Genomic DNA, 11287 nt, shown 5'->3' with positions numbered 1-11287 from the left:
CTAGGGTTTGAGCTTAATGTCCTTGGAATGGTTCTTAATGGGTAAAGTTGGAAAATTTACCCTTCTAGACGTGATTTCAATCTAGATCTAGAATATAAGGCCTTGGCTTGAAGAATAGTGGCTTAATGCATTAAATGGGTTGGTTAACTAATGAACTCGATGAGTCATAAGGGTACTCGGCGAGTTGGTTTGGAATGTTCCTGATTCTGTTGAAAAAGAAGGAACTTGACGAGTTAAAAAGGGAAACTCAACAAGTTGATTCGATATATTGTGATTTTGTGATTCATGGAGACTCAGCGAGTTGAAGGACCAACTCGGCGAGTTGGGTCACTGGGACCGTTGACTTTGGCATTAACTTTGACTTTTGACTTATGTGTCTGACCAAGTTTGTCCCAAGGAGTGTTGAGGTAACCTAAAGTGTACTGGAGGTGAATATGGGCTTAGGATAAGACCCATATTGGATTGGGCCAAATTTGGAAAATTAGGCCATTGGTGGTTTTGGGCTTAGGCCTAGTTATAAGTGAAGGGTTTTGAGCATTCTAACACTCTTAAGGTGTAAATGCAACTCTAGAAACCTTGGATCTAAGGTTTACTAAGATACATGCAAATTTGATTTCCAAGGTTCTTAACCTAACTAGCATGAAATGGGGAACTTTAAAACATAAAGGCTAGTAGAAGAACATACCTTTCTTGTTGCTTGGATTCCTTGAGAACCTTGTGAGCCTAGCACCTCAAGTGTGATGTCTCAAATATTTCACACAACACCACAACTCTTGGAATAACTTTGAGAGAAGTACATAATCACTCAAAATCGGCTAGCCCTTTTGTTCTACACATAGTAGTCAGATTTTGCTAGTCATGGGGTCCTTTTATAGTTGTGTCACAAGTAGGGTTACAACATGTAAACCCTAATTGACATGGCTTTCCATATTCCATGATCCATGGGTTTATAACCTCCATGGACTATCCATGGAGCACCTTATGGGTTGTAGCCCAATTCAATAAACCATGGATCATTAGCCCACTATAAAAGAATGGATGATTTACACAATCAACCCCATATATTTAATTAGTCTCCTTTTGATCACCAAATTAATTCTAAATTAATTCTTGATTAATACTAATTAAATACTATTATTAATATATTAGAACTTATAATATATTAATAAACCATGAGTGTCCTTTCTCTCATTTAGTCTATCCAAGTGTTGCAATGCCATGCAACCCAAAATGGGCCATGCTAACCGGGTCAAGTACATTCCATAGATAGTTATGAACTTAGACACCTAATACAATAATAAGTTTTTTGGGCCAAGAGTGAAATAGTCATTTTACCCCAAGTATGGATTATGGATCATGATTTGGGACCTAATTGCTAATTGGGTGATATTTGGTATTGTTAGATCGAGGAGTTGTCAGGGCAACAGCTAAGGATTTCCTACAGTGAGCTTCGGCATTCGAGGTGAGTTTCCTCCTAGATTGAACGGGTCGAAGGCACCAATGTCGGCCCATATATATGATATGTGGGTTTCCGAACTACGGTTCAATGATGGGTGGTACTCGATGATTACATGTAGGTTTGGTTATACTTACTGTCTGTGTGATACGTGTATGTGTTTGGGTAGGGTGGTGAGTGTGGGCGGGGTTCCGTATCTCATCACTAGCTGAGTATGGGCGGGCCCCATATCTCACCATTAGTATAAAAGGGGTGGAGCCCATGATAGGCGAGGCCTTAGGACTAGAACATATAATATTGTGTATGGTTTCTTTATGTGTTAGCATGATTATATGATATTGATTGTGTGTCTATAGCGGGTAAGGCTTAGTGACAGGCGAGGCCTGGGTGAACAGATATGTATATCGGGCGGGGCTCGATGTCAGGCGGGGCCCGAGGTTGGGCGGGGGGGTAGTATATGGTTTGTTATGGTATGGGGTAGCTTGGGGAACTCACTAAGCTTTGTGCTTACAGTTTTTAGTTTTGGTTTCAGGTACTTCTGGTTCCGGAGGGAAGAGCTCGGGATGACGGCATTTCAAACACCATGATGTTTTTTCCTGGGATCTTTACTCTGATATGATGTCACTCTGATTTATGAAAATTATTACACTGGTTTATTTCAAATGTTAGGATAATATGGAAAGTTACCATTTTATCTTATATTAAAGCGAAAAATTTTGGGACCATATTTTTGGATATTACATGTTGGTATCAAAGCCTTGGTTTGAGGGAATCGGGCACACACTCGGGTGTGTCTGAACTCAAACTGAGGACTTACTATGAAAAATTTTAAAAGAAAATCATTTTTATAAAAAGGGTTTTAAAAAGAGAAAAGGGTGTGGTGCATGCAATCAGTCGAGCTCAAGTAAGTTCTCCCAAATTACCCATACATGTTTATATTGTAATATGAATTGTGAATATGTGAACTGCTTGCTAGATTAGGGCTAAGGATCTAGGAAGGATGCCTTGTATGCCTACTATATGAGCTTATTAAACTACATGTTATTACTGATTAGTTAGTGATATGATGGCCTGATTAGGAATGCTCGAATGTTGCTTGCTTTGTGCTTTTAGGAGTTCTAGTAATCTTTAATGAACTAGTAAAAGAATACGCTAAGTTATATATTACAAGGACTAAATAATTTCATAAGGTTAGGTTTAGCCCTATTTCGCAGCTTTTGTCTGAATCCAACCGTTGTAGGGAGAGACCTCTCATTCGAAGAATTATCTGGTCTATAAACCATTACCTGACCCAACCTGTTTAGGTCACTCGTGTATGTATACATTTTTCTACTGATGTGACAGTGGTTTTGGTGTTGTGGGACTTCTCATGGATCATATTCAACATTTCAGCTTGTTACCAAGTAATTAATTAACTGTCTCTATCTACATGCTCTTTCACTTCACCATTGTATCTATTTTTCTTTAGTAAAAAAAATATTAGGTAAAAGCATGGTCTGTTGTTATGAAACAAACAGGCAGGACAGACATACAGATGAAAGTAGAAATCCCTCAAGATAAAAAGCCTGTGGAGCTGCTAGATGAAGCTTGTATATGGCACCAAACAAGAGGCACCGCCACTGAAACTTTAGGAGCCGAGAACAAGTTGAATCCACAGAGAAGGTTCAATTACAATTTACAAATATGCCCTTCCACTTTCTTAAATATTTTATTAATCCAATATTATCATATCTGTCATATAATGTATGTATGTTTTGGTTTGCATGCATTCTTTGTTTGGCAGCTTGGACAAACTTGTAGTACCTGATCGTCCATGCCACTCTTGGTAAAACAAATTTATAGTGTACTTCTTTCATTCATGTTAGTAATTTCTCATTATGATGTGTTGTTTCTGATGGGTTTTAGCCATATGAACATCCCTATGTGCACATGCAACCCTAATGCTTGGATCTAGGTTTCTCTAATTGATCATACATTGAATCCAAGACTTCTAATGGCTAATATACAATAACAACAATATGAAATCAGAGATTAGAAGTTTACCTTGAATCACTTGCTTGATCTTGTTGTCCTTGAGGCTTTAGAGTCACAATTGTCACTCCTCTAATGGCTTACAAACACCAACTAGCAAGAAGATGATTTAGGAGAGAGGAGAGGGAATCAAATCGGCCAGGGTTTCTACTCAAAGCATAAGTCACGAATTCCCTTAGCCCTAGGGGTCTATTTATACTTGTAAGGCTCCTAGGGTTTCACCCTTAAACCCTAATTGGATAACATAAGCCCTAAGCAATCCAAATCCTTTCCATGATAAGCCTTGGACGATTTTATGGCTATCCTTAGCCCTAGAAATCATCCACCCCTTATCCATAAAGGATATATAGCCCAAAGTGCAACTATCAAACAATTGACAGTTTATACCCCTTTATTTAATTAATCTCTTTAAGTCACTAAATTAATTCCTAATTAATTTATGACTTATATTAATCAAATAACAATATTATTATTCTATTATATTATTCTTATAATATATTAATAATATTCCTTCTCTCATTATAAATCATCCTGTCAAGTTGCTATGGTGAAGGCAACCCAAAAGGACCATGCTCAACCGGGTCAAATACTTACCTAATATAGTTGTAGCCTTAGACACTATTCCAACAGTCTCCCACTTGGATAAGTCTAGTAACTATATATACAAGTATATTCCAATTAGCAATCGTAGCTCTCAAAGACGCTGTCAAACTCTGATCTAATCAATCTTGTCCTTTAGATAAGGGATCGTACAGTCCTCTGTTTAGATATCATGTTGACAATTCTATGGAACAATTTGTCTAGCATTTGGTTTCTCGATCTCCGATTCATTTGACATAGAACTTAATCGAACACATCAATTCAATTCTGACCGGGCCCGGCACATAAGTCAAATCAAATCATCGAGCGGCCGAGATATCGCTTTTACCCTCTTGGGATAAAAGTAACAGATAAACTTCGACTTATATGCATTTACTTATTCATTAATCAACCATACACAACAATGCGTTTTATAACATCAGGTTACTGATGCGGTTTTGCATTATCAATGTACAACCAATCAACAAATAACAAACCATATATCTTGGTTTTAATACTATATGATATTATCGTCTTGCGATCACCCTTTTTTATCATATTCCATAAAGTGATTCCAGCAAACACGGGTTTGTTCCAATGCTCAAAACTAGCTCATAAGCACTCATGAACGTTGCAGCAAACTTTTGCTATGTCTAATACCATTTAGACAATCTACACACCAATTCATGACAATCTTCATTCATATCTACTTCCAACATATGAACATTTGTGGACAATTTGAACAATTCGATTATTCTTAATAAACTCAATTATTCTGGAAGTCAAAACATGCAAAATGAAACAATAGTTAAACAATTAACATAAGATAGTAACATTACTCATAAATAATACTCTTTTATTTAATCATCAAATGTTAATTACATTTATCTATTACACGTTTCTACCACTATCTAATCTATACTAATATCATCCTTCAGCCCAATACTCCTAGCATGCTGCAAGTGCTTAACCCTACTCAGTCCCTTCGTAAGCGGATATGTTGGGTTATCTTCTGATGATATCCTCTTCACTACGAGTTGTCCTTCTTCTACACGATGTCTAATAAAGTGATATTTTATGTCGATATGTCGAGATCTACCATGATCCCTCGGTTCCTTGGTCAAGGCAACCACTCCTTCATTATCACAGAAAATCTCCATGGGCTCCTTTATGGCAGGTACAACTCCAAGATCACCGATGAAGTTCTTTAACCATATTGCCTCCTTTGACGCTTCGCTCGCTGCAATGTACTCTGATTCGCACGTTGAATCAACTACGTTTTCCTGCTTGGAACTTTTCCAAGTCACTACTGGTCCATTCAGGGTAAAGACCCAGCCCGACTACGAACGGTAGTTGTCCCTGTCGGTCTCAAAGTTGGCGTCACTATACCCTCGCACCTTCAATTCATCACTCCCTCCAAGGACTAAGAACAATTCCTTTGTCCTCCTAAGGTACTTAAGAATATTCTTAACCGCAATCCAATGGGCTCTGCCAGGATTCCCTTGATATCTGCTAACCATGCTCAAAGCAAAGGCTACATCAGGGCGAGTACAAGTCATAGGATACATGACTGATCCAACTGCGTAAGCGTATGGTACTCGGCTCATTTCTGCTATTTCAGCTTCGGTACTTGGACTTTGAGTCTTACTCAACTTGGCATTACTTTGTATCGGTAATTCTCCCTTCTTCGAGTTTTCCATACTAAAACGTTTTAGTACTTTATCCAAGTAAGTGTTCTGACTAAGTCCTATTAGTCTCTTACTTCTTTCTCTCACTATCCTTATTCCCAAAATGTAGGAAGCCTCTCCGAGGTCCTTCATAGCGAAGCACTTCCCGAGCCAGGACTTAACTTCCTGCAAAGTCGGGACGTCATTTCCTATGAGTAGTATGTCATCGACATACAGAACGAGGAAGCTTACTATACTCCCACTGGCTTTGACATATACACACGATTCATCTTCGCTTCGTACAAATCCAAACTCTTTGACTTTCTCATCGAAGCAAAGATTCCATCTGCGATACTCTTGCTTAAGTCCATAAATGGACTTCTCAATCTTACACACTCTATTCGGATGCATCGGATCGACAAAACCCTCTGGCTGAGCCATGTAAACATCCTCAGCCAACTTCCCATTAAGGAAAGAGGTTTTGACATCCATTTGCCAAATCTCATAATCATGAAATGCGGCAATAGCTAGCATCACTCTAATAGACTTAATCTTCGCAACTGGTGAGAAGGTCTCATCATAGTCAACTCCGGGAGTTTGAGTAAAGCCCTTCGCAACCAATCGCGCCTTATATGTGTGTACGTTTCCATCCACGTCGGTCTTCTTCTTGAAGATCCATTTGCACCCGACGGTCTTACGTCCCGGCACATTATCAACCAAATTCCAAACTTGGTTGTCATACATGGACTGGATTTCGCTGTCCATTGCCTCTTTCCATTTCGTAGACTCCGGGCCTGCCATGGCTTCCTTATAGCTATTAGGTTCATCTAGATTTATTAGTGTACCATCACTAATATACGTGTCCCCTTCTGTAGTAATATGAAAACCATAAAACTGGGGTTGAACTCTAACTCTTTCGGAACGTCTAAGAGGTAAGGACTCGTCAATCGGTTCAACCGGAGTTTCCTCCTCGGGTTGAGCGCCAGCGGTAGAGGTTCCTTCATCTATTGACTCTTGAATCTCTTCAAGTTCAATTTGCCTCCCACTATCTCCTTGGCTTATGAGTTCTCGCTCTCGGAAAACTCCTCTCCTCGCAATGAAGACAACATTGTCCTTTGGTCTATAGAAGAGATATCCAAAGGATTTCTGCGGGTAGCCGATGAAAATACATCGCTCACTACGAGGTTCAATCTTGTCATGAGTATCTCGTCTTACGAAAGCCTCACAACCCCAAACCTTGATATGTGCCAACGAGGGAGCTTTCCCTGTCCACATCTCGTGAGGTGTTTTGGCAACCTTCTTAGTAGGGACTCGGTTAAGGATATGGGCGGCAGTCTCTAAGGCATACCCCCAAAAAGAGATAGGAAGCGAAGCACGACTCATCATAGAGCGAACCATGTCTAACAAGGTTCGATTACGCCTTTCTGCCACACCATTCAACTGCGGTGTCCTAGGTGGCGTCAATTGTGAAACTATTCCACACTCCTTGAGATAATCGTGGAATTCAAGACTTAGGTACTCTCCTCCTCGATCGGATCGAAGCATCTTGATTTTCCTGCCCAACTGATTCTCCACTTCATTCTTGAACTCTTTGAACTTTTCAAATGTTTCTGACTTTTGCTTGATTAAGTAGATATACCCGTATCTACTATAGTCATCGGTAAAAGTCACATAGAAGCGGTTCCCATCCTTCGTGGTTGATCCAAACGGTCTACATACATCGGTATGTATTAGGTCCAATAGACCCTCACCCCTTTCACACGTACTTGTGAAGGGTGACTTAGTCATCTTTCCAAGTAAACAAGACTCGAATGTGTCATCTTCCCTAAGGTCGAATGACTCCAACACTCCATGTCCTCATAGCGAGCAATTGTGCGAATGACCCTCCACCGATCAAGCAAGCGGTGGGTGTGAGTGTACACCCATTAAGCGCCATTTTATAGGCAGCAACCTTATACCCACCTTATAGACCGGCTTCGTGAATGAGGCCTACTAACGGTAAGACTAGCATTTTAATTATATATATATATATATATATATATATATATATATATATATATATATATATTAATCTTGTAATATTATATTAGTATAAGGTTGGATTTTAAACTTGTAAAATTCTAGGGTTTGAAATTTAAATTGTCTAAATTAAACTTTTAATCACAAAACATAAATTTCAAAACTTGAGGGCAAGTTTTTAAACTTTTAAAACATAGAGGATCAAATAACAAATAATCTAAATTAACAATTAATTCCATAATTATCTATATTTGATTTATTTAATGATTTCTTGCAAAACAATTTACCAATTAAAATAAAATAATTAATCAATTATCACATAAGGAAACAAATATTTTATTAATTGATAAATATCTTCAATTAGGTCAAGAATATACTCATATATATCATAAAATCAGATTTATATTGATCTAATATGATTAAGGCAAGTATCTCAAAGATAAACAGCAAGAAATCCCGAAGTTTCCTCTTTCTGACGTTTGAACTCGCCGAGTACCCAGATGGACTCGTCGAGTTGAGCCTACTCGCCGAGTACCACCATGGGACTCGCCGATTTCATCAGCCAGAGGACAAAAAAACAATTTTTCAGCAACAAACAAGCAATCAAAGTATGAATTCAATAGAAACCAATCTAGTCTCTGATACCACTGATGGGTTTTAGCCATATGAACATCCCTATGTGCACATGCAACCCTAATGCTTGGATCTAGGTTTCTCTAATTGATCATACATTGAATCCAAGACTTCTAATGGCTAATATACAATAACAACAATATGAAATTAGAGATTAGAAGTTTACCTTGAATCACTTGCTTGATCTTGTTGTCCTTGAGGCTTTAGAGTCACAATTGTCACTCCTCTAATGGCTTACAAACACCAACTAGCAAGAAGATGATTTAGGAGAGAGGAGAGGGAATCAAATCGGCCAGGGTTTCTACTCAAAGCATAAGTCACGAATTCCCTTAGCCCTAGGGGTCTATTTATACTTGTAAGGCTCCTAGGGTTTCACCCTTAAACCCTAATTGGATAACATAAGCCCTAAGCAATCCAAATCCTTTCCATGATAAGCCTTGGACGATTTTATGGCTATCCTTAGCCCTAGAAATCATCCACCCCTTATCCATAAAGGATATATAGCCCAAAGTGCAACTATCAAACAATTGACAGTTTATACCCCTTTATTTAATTTATCTTTTTAAGTCACCAAATTAATTCCTAATTAATTTATGACTTATATTAATCAAATAACAATATTATTATTCTATTATATTATTCTTATAATATATTAATAATATTCCTTCTCTCATTATAAATCATCCTGTCAAGTAGCTATGGTGAAGGCAACCCAAAAGGACCATGCTCAACCGGGTCAAATACTTGCCTAATATAGTTGTAGCCTTAGACACTATTCCAACAGTTTCTTGTGCAATTTTATTTTTAGGAGGTATTTTACTTTATTAAATGTTTAAAGTTACAGGACATGAGTATGGGCACATCATGGAACATTTTAGGGCAATTGTTGGTCTTCCTCTTGGTGATCCACCAATGAAGTGGCCAACTTGCATCATGTAATAACATTTTAGGCGAAGATGTAGGTATTTGTTTTTAATGAATAATGTAATCATATGTATGAATATGAAATAAAGTTTGTTATTTAGTATTGGATAATCATATATAGGGAGAAAACAACTTCTATTGATTTGTTTTATCTTTCCATTGATCGATTATTTGTATGACATTAAATTTTATGCAATGGATTGTATTTTTTTATATGGTATTTTATTTTTCATTATGAGACATTAAATGCAATTTAATTTGAAAATTAGTAAATCTATAAATAATGTTTTTTTAAACATTTAAAACTTCGATACGCAAAAATGTGTGTCATCTTCATGTATGACATGGCCTTTCTTGACAGGGGCTTCTTTGATATGCATTGCGTGTCGTAAACACGCGCGTCGTAAGGTTACGACACGCAAATGTGTGTCGTTTTCCTTTATGACAGGGCCTTCCTTGATACGCATTGTGTGTCATAACTGCGGGTCGTAATGCGTGTCATAAATGTGTGTCGTAAATGTGTGTCGTAAATAGACGACACGCAAAAGCGTGTGGTCTCTCGTTATGGTCGGGTCTTCCTTGACACGCATTTGTACGTTGTCTGAGCGTTTTACGTGTCACACCCCGAAACCGATGGTAGAAACGTTCCGGGGCGGAGGACTTTATGTATAGCATCACAACCAATAAATAACAGCAATCATAGCAACACAACCATTACAGTGAATACTTAAGTAAAAATGTTTACATCTGTTTTGAAACTTAGTTTTGAATTACATCCAATAGTTTTGCATTGTAAAAAAAACTTACAAACTCTTAATGCTTCAGTTCCTCGAAAATCCAGCGAGTACCTGTCTACTGATTTCCTGAGGATACAAGCAGTTTGAAAAATATCAGCATAAAGCTGGTGAGTTCATAAGCAGTAATTTGTAATGAAAACTTGTTGATGAGCGAGCCAAAATGATTATGTAGTTTCAAGAAAATCCGATATTTTCTTTAGTGAAAAACGTAGTGTGATCGATTTCGTATACAACCATGAATGTTCGTTTCTGAAAATCGTAGAGATATGCAAAATACTACTTCATGTGACTAGCTAAAGCTAATCATGAAGTATACGTATTTAAATGTAAATCCGTAGCATAAATGATTCGATTTTGAAAACCCTGGCTCGGCCAGTATGCATAGTGTGTTTAGTTCTATTTGATATAAATAGAACTACTGAAGAAAACCAGGTTGGTAAACTATCGGTGATTTATACATAATGTGAGTCGTATAACCATGCTTGATATGACTAGTGACCTTTCCAACGTTCTTCAGGCGTTGATGTTAAATGACATTTGTACATCTCAGGCGTGCCCGCCTAACTGTAGCTAGCAGTCCAGATGTGGGATTGGCAATCCTGAATAGATCTATTCACAAATCTCATGCTCTCCCTCCAGGAGACTCTGGTTATACAGTGGTAGGATTTATCCTTGTACACCTAAGGGTACAGTAGTGAAGTAGCGCCTCACAGTATCGTACAATCTAGTTTACATGTAATGCAGTAGCGTTCTACCGTAGTGAGAATCCGAATGTATACCGCGTATAGTGATAAGTTACAGTTATGAAAATCATGATAAAACAATGATATAAACTGTAAACGGTTTCTGTTCCAGTGCATATGTTTAGTAGAGCAATTCCTATGCTTGATAAGTTTTTAGAGAAATCTCAAACTATACCGATTATAGTTTGCATGTATAACGTAGTGAATAGCGTATCCGTAAAAACTATGCCATTTTAGTGAAAACGTCCCTTAAGCTCAACATAATACAAAAGGGAAATATAGTATGAAATTTGCATAAGTTTTATGTATATTCCTAAAAAAAAATTATGTTTAGCTTATAAGAAAAACATTTATGTTTAGCTTGTATTCCCCCCCCCCCCCCCCCTCTGAAAACCTTAAAAATACGGAAAAATGTAGGGGTATGAACTCACAATTGTT

The sequence above is a fragment of the Lactuca sativa genome, chromosome 8 (assembly GCF_002870075.4).
Source record: "Lactuca sativa cultivar Salinas chromosome 8, Lsat_Salinas_v11, whole genome shotgun sequence".
Lineage (NCBI taxonomy): Eukaryota > Viridiplantae > Streptophyta > Magnoliopsida > Asterales > Asteraceae > Lactuca > Lactuca sativa.
This window is presented reverse-complemented; position numbering follows the sequence as displayed.